This window comes from Rissa tridactyla, chromosome 6 (assembly GCF_028500815.1).
Source record: "Rissa tridactyla isolate bRisTri1 chromosome 6, bRisTri1.patW.cur.20221130, whole genome shotgun sequence".
In the NCBI taxonomy this organism is placed as follows: Eukaryota; Metazoa; Chordata; class Aves; order Charadriiformes; family Laridae; genus Rissa; species Rissa tridactyla.
Genome location: NC_071471.1, coordinates 34,537,482 through 34,552,963, shown reverse-complemented (window position 1 = coordinate 34,552,963; position 15,482 = coordinate 34,537,482). Strand labels below are relative to the sequence as shown.

At 37.9% G+C, this 15,482-nt stretch overlaps 1 protein-coding gene across 5 annotated transcripts in view; it reads left to right on the top strand.

The window, feature by feature from the left end:
• Window positions 1–15,482, top strand: part of PCDH15 (protocadherin related 15) — an 827,643-nt gene that overhangs the window by 202,489 nt on the left and 609,672 nt on the right. For all 5 annotated transcript variants that reach the window (XM_054204839.1, XM_054204838.1, XM_054204854.1 and 2 more), the window contains exon 6: window positions 10,213–10,290. The gene's annotated coding sequence lies outside the window, so the exon portion shown is untranslated. The remainder of the gene's footprint in view (window positions 1–10,212; window positions 10,291–15,482) is intronic.

The following is a 15,482-nucleotide window of genomic DNA, read 5'->3' as shown; positions in this document are numbered from 1 at the left end:
AATTGTTTCATTGTTTTGCAAAGGAAAGCGGAACCTAAGGAGAAGAACATCATGACATTAAACAGAGGACTTGTTATTGAGCCTCTTAGAAGGAATCCTGGCAGCTGAGAATATGAGATGATGACTTACAAGAGTTTTATCAGCTAACTTGTTTGACTGCTGGCTAATGTATAATACAGTGAGTGCAAATGGCATGCAACACAAAGGAAATGTTTTCTCTTTGTGATTTGGTCTTTGTTTTCCAGCACAAAGCATAATTCTTTAATAGCTTAGCACAAAAATATAGCATTCTTCGGAATGCACATGTCCAACTCCTCCATGGCATTACCTTTTTGTGTGTGCATCTGCCTTACGTACTGGGTTAGAAAAGGATAATATTTGTCACATTAAAGTGAAAAAAAACCCACATTTCACCAGGTGATGGATACTGTTTTTACCCCTGTCTGCATTTGCTCTGGCGCACACTCTATCCCATCCAGAAGCAACTTTGGCTTGAAATTGACTTAATCACAAAAAGCTTTCAAAATCTTGCTAGGCTAAACCTGAAGCCAGAACCAGGAGGAAATATATTATGTTAGCACAATTAAGGTAAAAGATATAACTAAAAATCACACCATAAGTCTCAACTAACCTTGAAAACAACTCTGCTTTCTCCACCATTTTTCTGCAGTTTTCTTCATTATTCATTTTTTATATGTTACGTTTTATGTTGTTATGTACACAGAAGAATGGAGTTCAGAACATGAGTGTATATCTCAGTCCTTTGGCTAGTGTACGTTTCTCCAGTGATCCTCCCCACTTCCTCTCTTTTTGGCTTGTCTATTAATGACCTCCGTTCTTGCAGCTAGTTTAGTTTTAACTTAGGTAGTGGGAATCGGAATAGTCTGAAATGACTTCTGCAAGTGTTCACATGAGCCAGGAACTTCTTATGATGGGTAACAGCTAAGTTTGTTGAGAGCAGTAGGGAAATTATTCACTTCTGTAGCCGTAATTAGATTTCATTATTCACTTACTCTACCGGGAAGAACTGATCTGTTGTGAGGCAATAAACAGAACTGCTGTTTAGATCTATACATTTATATTCAAATTCATACCTGTAATTTTTCAGTGAGTTATAGATATGCCTCAAACATTATCTGGACCTTCAGCGATCCTTGAGTGTTTGTGTCTAAGTATTTGATTTTAGGACCATATCTATAACCATGTTAGCCTCTTCCTTTCATCACGTTTTGTTTTGTTTTTTTAAGGTTTATGTTGAAAATTAGGAAGATTTGCATCTATTATAATTAAAAAGTCAGGTACTAAATTCAGTCTGCATCATACTGCAAAATTAATTCCAGAGAGTAATCTCTAATGATGGGGGAATACTTCTTGCATGATTAGATAGCTTCAGGCACAGAGGAATAACCCTTTAATTAGCTTGGAGAAGAAAAGTTACTGTGTCTGAGTCATTGCAAGGTACTTTGACTACTTGTCTCTGGCTGCAGGTGTCCCTAATGCTGAAAAAAAAATATGTTGTAGAAAATTTTGAGGAAGTATTTCCCTTAAAAAAAGAAAAAATAATTATTTTCTTAATTCAAGTTTGTTTGGGTTTTTTTTTTTCCCTGTTATGTTAATATGTAAGTATGTTAATTCGCCTTTGAACATCCAAGTTGCCTTTCACAGCAGTGATGGCTTAACTGACTTCCCTTCGTCTATTCTCAAAATAATTGTCATAGTTACTGATATTATTGGATTGTTAACAATGGAACACACTGATTTCAGAGACAGTGTTGGCCACTGAGAGCAGCCTATCTGTTAACTTTTTTTATTTCAGCATACGTTTCCCAGTAATTTTGTTTACTTCAAAGAAAAGCTTTATCACCACATGAATGGCATTCTTCAGTCCTTGCAATCTCTTAAGATTGGGACTCTTCGTTTTAAAAATTCAAACAAATAGTGTCCTTTTAGGGTTGTTCTTTTCTTTTAAAAACAGTGCAAGAGCAAGGTAGGAATAGTCATCAATTTAGAGCTTCCTGTCAAGTTTTATATACACTGTTTAAAACATAAATCAGTTAGAAATGTATCACTTAGAAATCAGTGCCACTTAAAGGAATATATATTCTTTATATGGGCTAGATATGAAAAGCCCTGAATGAAAGGAGATGCCTTTGGAAAGGCTTGATTAGATACATAGGCTTGCAGAACAATATTTTCTAAAATCAGTATGTATAACATTGAGTTTTACAAACACCTTCAGTCAGCCTTATGAGAAACTTGATCTTTCACATTTTTAAGGTAGTCTGATAACACAGACATGCTGCTAGACCTATTTTTTATCTGTGACACTTTTTTTTGTACAGTAAAGGAGAGTGATAGCTATACTTATTTTTTTATGACAATTATGTATATCATAGTTTACTTTTGCTTGTATTGTGCCTGAATACAGAGAGATAAATTGAGGCTTCTAAGAACAGCAAAGAAGAAAACTGTAGTGACCGGTTTTAAGACACTACTTACAGGGAGTTAATGGAAAATAGAGGAGCTCTGAGACATTCTTTTCCTGCAGTACACCACCAACACACCTGCTTTTCTGCCAACGGCAGGGTACACAATATTCAAGGGGTTTTTCAGCTATCTGACCTGTGGATGGGTCGGCCTCCCAGAACATTTTGGGTAGAGATCCGCTGAAGGGCCTTACTGCTTACCCCATACTAAGGTGATTCTCAGGCTTTCCAGGTGGGCATTGTTCTCTGTGACCAAATCTTGTCCTGAGAATGAACTCCCTTGATTATATGACAGATAAAACTAGGAAAGAGAATGCAGAAAACCAGTCCCTGGCCACTTACTGTATCCTGGATCTGTTACTACTATAGTGAGCTGCAAGAGTGATAAAAAGATCCGAAGAAACGTAGGACTTCAGGCATGGAGATCGTGCTTGATTTGGGATAAAGTTGTTGTAAACAGCTGTGCTGTGCTTTCTTTGGAAACTCAGTCTCATACGTTTATTAGCTACACAGCAGTGCACTGCTAAGTGTTCTTGCCTAGGTACCAGTGTCTGCAGGGACTGGCAGCTTGTGACCTTGTGGTGGGCTGTGTATAACGTAGATCTAGTACTTATTTGTCTCAGACTGTACTGCTTAATGTGGCTTGGGAATCCCTCTTGCAGGTGATTTTGACATGCAAGGAGCAACAGAATTAATCCTTGCCTGAGCAAGGCAAGCAGGAACTGGAACAATTTCCTCAGGTGATTTCAGTATGCTCTTGAAAATTGTCTTGGCTCCCAACCGTTTTAGGCTCAGAATACCAGAAATTATTTATAAAGCCACCATGCATGAGGGACATGCATCGCAGAATCTTTATTGAAAGCAGGTGCTAGTTCTCCAGTTTGCAGTGTAGTAGGTGGAAGCATCAGCATCCTGGGGTTGATGGGTGCCGCTTCCAGTGTTGTGTAATTACTGTTTGGGAGTTGAATTACTTAGCATTCTGTATTTCATACCCAGGGAAGGGATGGATTGTATTTACTGCCTTAAGAGCTGGTTATTTCATGTGTGGATAGGTATTCATGGAGTTTTTGAGACACACCTGTTCAGTCAGTGCCCTTGCTCTATTGAGATTTGTTTCTTTTATCCAAGCAATAGATTATCTTTCTTGATGAAGCCATATAAGCTGTGCTTAAAGGATGTAAAAGGTTTTCTTATTTTTTTATTTTTCTAATCTAATGTGCAGTGAAAAATTTTTATCTGTAAAGTGACATTGGTCTGGGAAGAGTGCTGGTTTTAATTCCTATACTATTTTATTCCTATTCTTATTTGTAGCTCTAAAGAAATACATTTTCCTCTAGAAAATGGCTGACCTAGAATAGACTATATTTTAATCTCATCAGGAAAAACATTTCAATACTTACGGTCTTGAATTAATTTGGTGATTAGTTTATTTTTTAAATACTGACTTAGCTGACTTTACATTAGTAAACAATGGCAATAGCTAAAGGAAAGAAAGATGATCCTGAGGTCCCCACGCTACCTGCAGTGTAAGTTCTGAGAAGGTTTTAGTAGAAAATGTTAATTTTATTTTGCAGATAAAATTAACTACAACTGTGAAAATTATGCCGAACTTCTTTGGATCTTGTTTGCCCTAGTTTAGTATGAAAACTTTTACTTTTAGTTTGAAACCATTTTTTACTTTCCACTTTTCGGCAAACCACATAATGAAATGGAGGCATCTGTTCTTCAATCAATTAGAACCAATTTAGCTTTGTTAGTGTAGTTCTGCTGGGGGGCTTTTTGTCACTGTGGAAGAAGCCCCTTTCTTAAAACATCTGAAGGAGAAGCCATTTTAGTGGAGTTTATTTTTGGTTTTAATCTTATTATTTATATTCAGTAGAATGGAGGACTTTTACCTTTTTATTTGTTTTAGAAAACAGCAGTGCAGGTGTTGGGTTTTGTTTGTTTTTTTTTTTCTTAATTTATCAAAACACAGCCATGTCTGTTGCAAACAAATTAGAGTCAAAGGTCAGACTGTCAGTTCTGCTGGAGTTGTAAGGACACATTTTTTAGAGCCGAATCTTAGCAGCATTCAGACTCACAATAGGCAAAATGTAGTGAAAGGCGCTAAATCAAGATGCTGTTTTGACTTTTAGGTTGCCCGATGCAGGGTCAGGAGTGGGACTTGATGATCCTTGCGGGTCCCTTGCAAGTCAGGATATTTTATGATCCTGTGATTCTATGAAGAAAACCTATAACTATGGTGAAAAAAAAAAAAAAAGCTAGCATTTCCTTTAGATTAACTTTTGGTGGGTTTTTTTTGTGAACTTTGTGTCAAAGTACATTGAAAATAAAATATATCAGGCTGAGAATGCAGCATTTCAAAGAGAGTAATACCATGGAGATTTAACTGTTACTTATATCTGATTCTTTCGTTATGGTGATGATGATATCTGGGCAACCCAAAACTGCATTAATTTGTAGATGTTAGAGGGGAGGGCTGCACTCCATTGTACAATCTCAAGGCTTTCACTGATAACTGGAAGACAACTAGCAGCCAACATGGGCCAAAACCCTTCTCCTGCTGCTATAAACACATTTTGGCCATTGACTTTCTGATGTTTAAAAAAAGGTATAAAAAAAAATACTGCATTGTGTTGTAATACTGTATTGTAAAATATTGGTATTGTCTCTATTAGTGCATTAAATCATATGCTGAAGAATAAGTTTGCTTTCTGTTACTTTGGTTTTGTAATTAAATTGTTACAGCTTATTTATGCACAGAAATCAGGTCAGTAGGTCATCAGGTGGCTGGAAGATGGTAGCTCATGTTTCTGTTATGTAGTAAGGGTTAAAAATAGACATATGTAAGCTAGGGTGTTTGCGCTTTTCTAAACACATCGAGAATAAATACACAAGAATACATCTGTGTTTCTCAGTTGTTCAAAGATAGGCTCTCCTTTCACCCAGGGAACTGTTGATCAGTAAACCCAGCTAGCAGAGAGTGTTATGGAGAGAGTCTGAAGTAACTGTTCTATAGGTGAGCAGGGCTAAAATGCAAGGTATGTGATTTGAGGCCCACGGAAGAGCAGGAACCTCCTGCTCCTGTGTCTTGTGGATATGCAATAACGAACTGAAGAGTAACCAGAGAAGACCAAGGAAGACAGAAAACAGGGATCTGGTATGCAACAAGCTATGGTAATTTAGTTTGAGATGGTGATTCTTGCAGAAAACAGCAGTGTATTTATGGGATTGAATTCTCTTCAGATATCAGACTTACTCTTTATATGGAACAATATATGCACTTCATAGTGGTTAAGGTCCCTGGTGCAGGGTTAGAGATCAGGGTAGCAGCATATGAATGGGAAGCGACTGATGGGAATAGGAGGCTTGTACCTTGACTGAATTGTAATGCAAGGTCCTTCCTATGACTCAATGTGTAGTTACTGTTGCCATTTCAGTATCCTCTTGTCACATTGAGTATTGCATGGAGAAAATATGTTTACCTTAGGGTAACTGCACCATTTCACCTTTTCTTCGGTATTTGATGTTCTCTCTTTGACCTCTGAAGGCCCGTGTCTCCACTGAAGCTGCCCTGTTCCTTTTGTTCTGCACATAATACTCCTTCCTCTGTTAAGAACATTTGTGAACAGTGAACAAGTGGGAAGATCTAAGTTGTGCTACCAATAAAGATTTTAACAAAATATTGGCGTAATCAAGTTAAAGTAGTTAAGTATGTTGTTACTAAAAGCTAGATCTGGTGAGCCTTTATAGGCTTTGGAATTGGAATAGCAATTCAAAATGAATCATTTTGTATTACAGAGTATTTTCATATAGTTTCTTCCATGGTCTGTTTTTCCAATTATAATTATGCACAATTGACTCTACATTTCGCCCCAGTTTGCGGATTACCCCCCTGCCTATGTTTTGGGATGATGGCAGACTCCAGGCACACGTCCCTCTATTAGTTAAACTTCTTATTTTCCTGCAGTTTTATTTCATTCACGTTTTATAACGGCAATCCCTTACAGCCCTTTAATACCCTCAGCAAAGAACAATGAAGCAAGCTAGCTTGAGTCATTCTGTTTCAACCTGGGCATTGTTTGTCTTTACCATCAAGATGGGATGAGCTGTGGAGGGCACAACTTGTTACATCTCTGAGTGTGTGCCCAGGCACCCACATGAAGAACCCTGAACCCTTCCAGGAGTCTTGAAGTCTAGGTTATCATAATCACAACTTGCTCTGCTCTTAGATTTTTCCTGTTAATAATACGCACCAAGTGCAGCTTGTTGCCATTAGCATGTCGATGTTCGTTTTTTTTTTTGTATTACACACTTACCAGCAGTTCATAGTGTTGTGCTCAGTAGCATACCAATAACAAAGTTAGGCAGAGAGAGGGTGGTTGATGGATTTATTTTTTCCTGCCTAGCGTAATGGACAGTGTGATAAGAGATTGTACCATATGTAGAAAATCATATTATTTTAAAATGTAAATAAATGCAGCTGTTTTGAAGAAAGAAAGGTAGCAATTCACAGCTCAAACAACATGAGAAAAATATGCAATACCAACACTCGGCGAAGGAACAGTTTCTCCTGGAAAGTGAACAGTCAAAGCTCATGCTTTCAAATATTCACTCTGTTAAGACTGAACATTATACAGTAATCTACTACCATTGGGGTACAACGTATATACAGCTCTTCATTGTTTCTGCTATCAGGGTACAATGGCTATTGTATTCTTTGTTGGTTTTGATTGCAAGATAAAGAATAAGAAGTCCAAGACTAAACAAATTATTTCCAACTGACTTACTAATATTTGATTTATCTATTTTTATGACATGGGAGGAGCAGTATAGTGATTTTACTAATAGGGATAAGCATCTCAGTGTAAAGTCTGGAAAGCCTAGTTTTACTGCTATTATTGATGGCAAAAAAAGAAAAAAATGGCACAATGCTGCAGGAGTTCTACCGATTCTAGACTTGCTATCTATTTAACGTTGTTTAAAACTTATGTTTATATCAGAAATTAGTATGATGACATTAAATTAGAGATGATGAGGTGAACTGTTATGCTGGTTATGAAAAATTCAAAACTAGCTTCAGGCATACAAAGTAAGCAACTTCATTATAATGCAAAGTATTTTACTATTGTTAAAAATTAAACTACATTCCAAATGTTATTTAAGCTCCTATAAAAAAAAACCTTAAGTTCTTAGAGTTATTGTTTTGTTTTGTTTTGAAGTGAAATGTTACCTATGCAGATAGGTATTTTCAGAGCATTTGGCTGATCTCAGAGAAAATACTGTAGAAAAAATATTACCAAGCTTGAAGAGAAATACCAGTGTTTGTATTACCCTTTGTCTTCTCTCTCTGCACTTAATGTGAAATTTCTATTAATTATCAGAAACAACTACAAAGCAGTGATGCACAGCTCCTACTAATTTTGTTTTCCTCAGATACTGTATTGTCGTTTTCACTTGCAAAAAAACCAAACTGTCCTTGCTAGAAATAGCTGAGACGTGCAGATGAGTGTGATTATCATGGGAATGTTTTACAATTCTTAGAAACTTTGTCATAATATTACTGTACTTCAGTTTCCTCAAGTGGACTATGAAAATATGTTACTTTCATGCTGTTCACAGGAACCATGAGAATGAAACCGTGTCTAGCCAGACGGCCATAAGGCTGCACACAGAAATTTTTTTTTTTGTGAGATTCCTTTGGATTCATGCACACGCAATTATGAAAAATGCTTTTTGTTCTTAGTTTCTGCACTTAACGTTTCCTATTCCCCTTTGCTTATACATAGCCTATTCAGGAGCAGCAAGCCACCCCTTTTAGCAAAGTACTAGTACAAAATGGCGTCAGGAGCCACCAATGTACGTTGCCTCTTAACCATTTCCTCACAGCAGAGTCCCCTTAGCAATGGGGCAGAGCCAGGGCTGGCTGAGGTAAGATTTGTGGGGTGTCGCTACCACTTTTAAATGGGTGGGGGAAATTCTCTGTGGTAAAGATTGTTCACTTACCTGCAGGTGGGCTGTGCCTTAAGGCAGATGACTCTTCTGCTTTTTTTTTAGTTTTTTTGGGTGAATCCATCTTGGGGAGACTTCCGAAAGCTGAAGGAAAGGCAGTTGTTGAGGGGCAGTTGCTGCAGTTTGAGCCTTTTTCAGGCAAAATTTAAGGTGTTGGGTTTTTTTTCCAACAGGCTGATTGGCCTATTTATAATTCTGCCCTTTAAAAGGGAAATGTGGTGAGCCATCTCTGTGGTGCTCGAAGAGGGAGGTGACTGAGGGTGGAGGAGTGATCTGGAATGTTCCAGAACAACCTGGAATCACTGGGGGTGGGATTAGCTTGAGTTCCCTTCTGGCAGCCAATCAGGGGATGTCTTGGGGAGAGGTGGGCCAATCACAAGGTGGGGCACCTCCCCAGGCCACCTGCCTGAGGGGCTTGGAGGCAGCTGCTGAGGAGCCCGGTGGCCTCAGCCCTGAGGGGAGTGGGTTTGGGGGATGCCTGAGGAAGGGGGCAGGAATGGCAGAGGGTGCTGGGGTGGGGGGAGAAAAGGGGCGGTCTGGGGAAGGCTTGGCCTGCCTCTGCTGAGGAGAGATCGAGGACTGAGAGGTGTCCCTGCCCATGGCAGGGGGGGTGGAACTAGGTGATCTTTAAGGTCCCTTCCAACCCAGACCATTCTGTGTGACCTCTGAGAGACTGAGGCAGGAGGAAACCGGGGCACAAGGAGCTGCTGAAGCCGGAGTTTCGGCTGGGCCGGAACCCAGGTGATCCCTTGTAAGGTGAGGTGTGTGTGGGTGTGAAAGAATAACTAAGAACATGAAATGTGATACAAAGCTTGGGTTGGTAGAGCTTCGAATTTGTTTGAATGACCCCTTGCACTGCATCTGTTTAACCCTTTACAGCTGATGAAGAAATACTCTCAGAGAATATAATACCAAATTAAACGTAGGAGCCTGAAGTTATCTAGGTTTAGGCAAACACTTTTGGTACATTTCAGGTGTCTGTCTGACTTGCACATCTTGTTTATATACTTGCTTATTTAATGTTTATGCAAAAGGAAAACAAACCCTGCTTCTTGCTTACACAGGTGCTACTCAGCCTCTTTATAAAGGCAGCCGTTTCAGGAGACAAGAGTGCCATAATGTTCCTACTCTGTCATACCGCTGTTTTTCCTTTGGAAGTGCAGTCTAAGAAAAGCTAAATGATTGTCTATGCGCCTATGAATGTATAAAATAATAGAAGAAATAGAATTATGATGGTGATGCATGGATGTATTTTTGAAATCATACATAGGCACAAGTAATCATCAATCTAATCGTGCAACAGTTTTTAGATTTATTAAGCTTACTTACTGCAAATGTTAAATGTACTCATGTTACCACAAAAAAAAGAAGTGTATTTTAAATCACTGTGTCTGAGTTGACATAGCTTGTTTTCTTAGTGTTGTGGTCAAATGACTTCAGAAAATATGTATTTTGGAGTATATTCCCTTCGTTGTTGAAGTCAAGGCTGTTACTTGAAGGGTAGGTGGTGGAATGCATTCAAAGGCATTAGTTATAAATCAAACCAATTCTTTCTCTAGAAAGGTTTGATTTATGAATGTCAAATTAACTTTTCCAAACTTGCTGTAAATTATCTCAAATATGGGAATTTTCAAAAAAGGAAAATTAAATGTATTCACACTATGCACTCAAGGTAAAATTTGATGCAGTATTAATCAATAACAATGTCTTCTAGGATGATGGGGACGTAATTCGAGAGATACATTTGGAGCAGCTGTTGTTCTCCTGGCTGATAGAGGGACCAGAAAAAAAGGTAAGAAAAACTTGTTCTTTTAACAGGAAAGCGTGTTTTAAATTCTATTTTTTTCCTCTGCTAGCTTAATAATAAAAAAAAAAAAAAATGCATGTTAGGAGTTTAGATGGAGACATATTGAACAGATAAACCAGATAAAGATTTAACAGTGTAACTGATATCGTATAATACTAAAAAAAGGCAGTGTAATAGTGTGTTAAAATAGGAGTCCCCAGAGATATAAAAAATGTGTTGTTTCTTCTCTTATGCATGTACAAAAAATAGTTCTATGAGCTGGGATAGATTTATTATTCTTCATTGATTGCCTCATTCTGTTGGAGGACATTTCTGGCAGTAAAGTAGTAGACCTGTCACATCTATCATGATGTGTCGGAGATCTGTCAGGTCTATGGCTCTTTTTGAACTTCACTGTTTCAGAAAAATGTAGCTGAGCATTACAGGCAGAAGTTTGACATTTCCAAGATGAAAACCAGTCTTTTATGTTGTGTTTCTCAAACAAGACTTGCGCTTTGATAGCACAAGTAGTGGTTTCACATGTTTGGGGGTACAACATGGGCACAGAATAATTTGGGTAACCGATTTTACAGGTGTTCTGTAGTGAATATAAATTGAAGAATGATGATACAAGAGTTACTCAAGGCAGATGGCAAATCAAACGTTGATCTGCTGTTGTCACAAACATAAACTTAAAGGTGTGAGCTTGTATTTATTTTCAAAGTTGGGGACTAACAAGGTAAACACAGCCTGTGGTGAACTAGTATACTGTATTTAGAGGGAAAGAAAAGAAGTGAGTATGAGCTCAGAATGAACTGCTAAAAGTACGATAAGCAATGAGATACGTTGAATGTATAGGAGGAGAGGTCATATGAAGCACTGTTGTAACTGATAGACATTGAACTTTAAAATTAAGGTAAAAAATATTCAAACAATTTGTTTAAGTGTAAAAGATGTTTAAACAAAGGGAACCATTGTGTCAACACAGGTCCTCATCAAGCTCGTCAGCATCTGGGCTTTTACTTACGTATTATGCTGTCACTAGAGACAAGCCACAACTAAGGTAGTTTTATGCTAATGGCTGTATCTAGACACAACAGAATTCTAAGGAGAAGGGCAGCAAGGAGTCATAAGCAGCCAGACAAGCACAAATAGATGATAAAATATTTTGATGTTGGGTTGCTGTCCAGGGAAGATGTTTGGAAATACTGAACAAAGCAGTGGTCTTGTTTTATTTTTAGTTATGTTCAGGGAAACAGTCATCAGAAAAATAATTAAAAAATGTTTTGATACTTAGTTTTCCCCTTCCAATAGAAAGAAGCATGGAAACTCCTCAAGTAGTACATGTTTTTGTTCTAGAGTATAACTATATGGGAGGAAGAATTGCCTCAATATGTATGTGTTGATTCTTTCTGCTCTCTTTTGATTTGGATAGAACTGTACCTTTGGTACAAACACATGGTATGATTAAAAGAATATTAAGATGGTCAAGTTGCGTTAAGAAAAAGAATGACAGAGACAGTAAAAGAAAACAACAGTCAGAGGCGGAGTTCGGCTTTACTGAAATCAATCATAGTTACAGGCATAAACTGAGTGATTTTTCTCCATTTGTAATATATAAATAAATGAAAAAGTCTGTATGTATGTAGCACTGAAATGTGATACAGTATTCTGCATTTTGAAAGGTGTTTTTTTTTCATCCACCCCGAGTAAAGGCAATCGTTTTCACAAAACATTTCTTTCATGTCAAGTGTCAAGACCATTCTGTAGAGCTGTTGCCATATATCTATTCTGATTTTACATGGAGAAACATGGTTTTACCTGCCTGCATAGCTCACAAAGCTAGAGAGGTTTTCTTTAAATATTTTAAAAAATCAGTTCAAGATAATCAGTCATTCTAAAAGATAACTATTTATTGAAATGTGTTATATTGAGGAAACATAGAACATAATGGAGTTGCTTGGTTTGTTTTTCCAAAACCTTAGGAAGCCTTTTTGCTACCTTCTGTTGTACGTTATCTGGTATTATTAGTGTTATAACAGTACCTATTTAAAATCAGGAGTTTTCAGCCTGATAGTTTTTCATTTGAGTCACCAGAATACGCACTAATTTTCCACATGTATGATAATGTCAGCCACAAAATACTGACTCCACTTTCTTAAGGAGTTTTAGCAATGTGTGAAATGCATAATTAGAGGAGTAATGGGTTTGTACCTTTTAACAATTGTTTCATTCAGGACAACAGCAAAACTCCATAGAGCACACAAATAGTCTTAAGTTTAAATAAGATGACGTCTAAGTTGGTCTGATAATTTCTCGTCCACGTAATTATTACTAATAATAAGTAGGAGAAAGATGTTTTAGCTATTTCCAAGCTAAAGACATTGAGAGAAAAAAAATCCATTCTGTTCCAGAGTAGACGCCATTAACAGAGATTGCCTTCAGCCCATTAAACCTTGTCACTGAGATGTTTTAAACAAGTGTTTGTTTCTAAAAGCTGTGGAAGCTAAAGAATGAAAAACCAGTTTGTTTTTAAAAGCATGTTTTCTGAGCCTTAATAAAATGACACTTTGTCTTAATTTTGTGTCTCCACTCATGCAGGAAATTAGAGGACTAGTTTCTTCCTGCAGAACTCTTGTTTTCCAAGCTTCAGGCTCAATTTGGCAGACTATATTGCTCAAATTAGCTTGTAAATTAATTATTTGTTTCTAAAGTACAAGTGATATCAAATTGTATACAAATACTTAAAATATGAACGTATTTCTCATTTGCTTATGTAATTATATGATGGTTGCTCTTGTCAAGATGTGTATTTGCTCAGAATCTTAGTATTAATTTACGTTACTGAGTTTCTCAAACTGCAATGTGTCATCGTTAAGTATAATTTAGAATTTTTTCTCTCCACTAATCTTGTAAGTTGCTAGCTTGATCTTATTTCAGGCTAGAATGATCTCAAAACTCATAAAATCATAGAATAATTTGGGTTGGAAGGGACCTTTAGGGGTCATCTAGTCCAACCTCCCCTGCAACAAGCAGGGACATCAACTAGATCAGGTTGCTCGGAGCCCCGTCCAGCCTGACCTTGAATGTTAGTAGGGATGGGGCATCGACCACCTCTCTGTGTCAATGTTTCACCACCCTCACTGTAAAAAAAATTCTTCCTTGTAGCTAGTCAGAATCTACCCTCTTTTAGTTTAAAGCCATTACCCCTTGCCCTGTGGTAACAGGCCCTGCTAAAACGTTTGTCCCCATCTTTCCTGTAGGCCCCCTTTTAAGTACTGAAAGGCCAACTAGCCCTGTGTGTGTATAGTGACAGTGGCAAATCTGGATGAAGATAATGTCATTAAAATGTCTGATTTCTGTATGGATATCTAATTGATATGAAATGACATTTTCAAGCCAGGCCTGCATGCTAGTGGCACGTGAGAGTTTTTTATGGGATTCCAGCTTTGGGGGGAATATTCTGCTACTCTGCAGGTCCAGCCCAAAGTCAGGTTAGAAGAAGGAGTCATGAAAGAAGGCAGCATGAAATGGTCTGTCAAACTTGAGAGGTGATTGCTGTCTGTTGCACTCATGCTTTCAGCGAAAATACTGCCCGTGGAAATCGTATAGCGTAGCAGGTGCTGAAGTCATTTTGCAGTGCTGGTCTTCATATGTTGCAAGAGAAACATCAGAATTATTAATATATTATTAAGCTATAATTAATAATGTATGTCATGTGATGCTTCAGCTTTTCCTGACACTGAAGGTGGTGAACATGGATACTCTTGTTGCCTGTATACATAATGCCCTTGAGATGCTGTGCAGTGCTATGCTGACACCCCAAAGTCAGGCAGAGCCTTGAAGGATCTGCCTAAGCCTTCTCATTAAAATGAGTTTCTCAAAGGTGGCTGAAATGCTTTTAAATACTAAACAAAGCCAGGTTTTGATAGAATAAAAATTTGAACGATTAGTTATTAGAGAAAATTCCAAGTAACAGAAAAGAAACATGGAGGATTTCTAAGCGTTTTACCTCATACTGCCCTTGAACTTCATAATGGGTCCTTGATTTCAGCCAACACATTAACTTGGTGAGATATAGCAAACATGTTTCAGTCCTTGCTGATTCCGAGGAGGTTTTGTTCCTTTGCCTGCAAGGCCTGACTGTCTGCATCCGCTGCTCTCGGCACTCTCCTACGCTCCCCATGCAGCAGGTTCTCAGCTCCTTGTGCTGTAACTTACTGCTGCCTGCACTGGGGGAGCTTGCCTCCCTCCACACCTCAGTTTTTTCCTCAACCTTTTTAAAGGAACATAGCACAAGGATGAACAAGAAAACCAACCAACCAAAAAAAAAAACCACCACCAAAACTCACAAAGAAAGAAGAAGCAAGGGACTGCCCTGTCACAGATGAAAAAAGGGGTAAAGACTAAGCAAGATCATACATGTCACGCTGTTTAGATACCGCACCTTTAAAGAGCGAGTGGTAGGACTGACTGCAGAACTGGTATTGAGGTAGTCTCTTCTATTCTGTTGGCCAACAGTTCTTCCTCAAACCCCAGTGTGAACACTTTACTCCTACTTCTATAAAAGTCTCTTCATGTGACTAAAATCTACGACAGCTTTGCCCCACATTGGTGCATGAAGACTTTATATTGCGTTTAAGAGCAGAAGTTGATCCTGAGCAAAGCCCATCTGACATTGATTATTAATGTTAGTAGATGCTGGACTGTAAGAATACATCAAAGGGCAACTACATTTTTATGAATAAAACGAATTTTTTTCCATCTCTTTCAACTAGTATTTGCATTCCAGACCAATCCAATGAACTATTTGTAGAGAAAAAAGAAAGCTATGCAGGTCCCTGTTGCAGGCTGTGTCATAAAACCTCTACTCAAGTTGCTGCATTATAATTAGCCAGTTCAAAAGAGGCTCCTCTTAAGATGACGGGTTTAACATGTAGATAAATAAATGCTCAAACCTGTTCTACATCTTCTGTTCATTTTGATAACAAAACGAAAACAATGTTATTGAAAATTGATTTCAGCTTTTGTATTAATAAATTAATTGGAATATTCTGAGCATTGTTCATCTTAATTTCTTCTGAAATTTGCTTTGAACATTATAGGTTGTTTGAGAGATCGTTTGCGTGATGTGGAGATTAATGTTTGACACATTTTGACACTGTGATAGGAGCTCTTAGTTTTCCAGTATGTCTGTG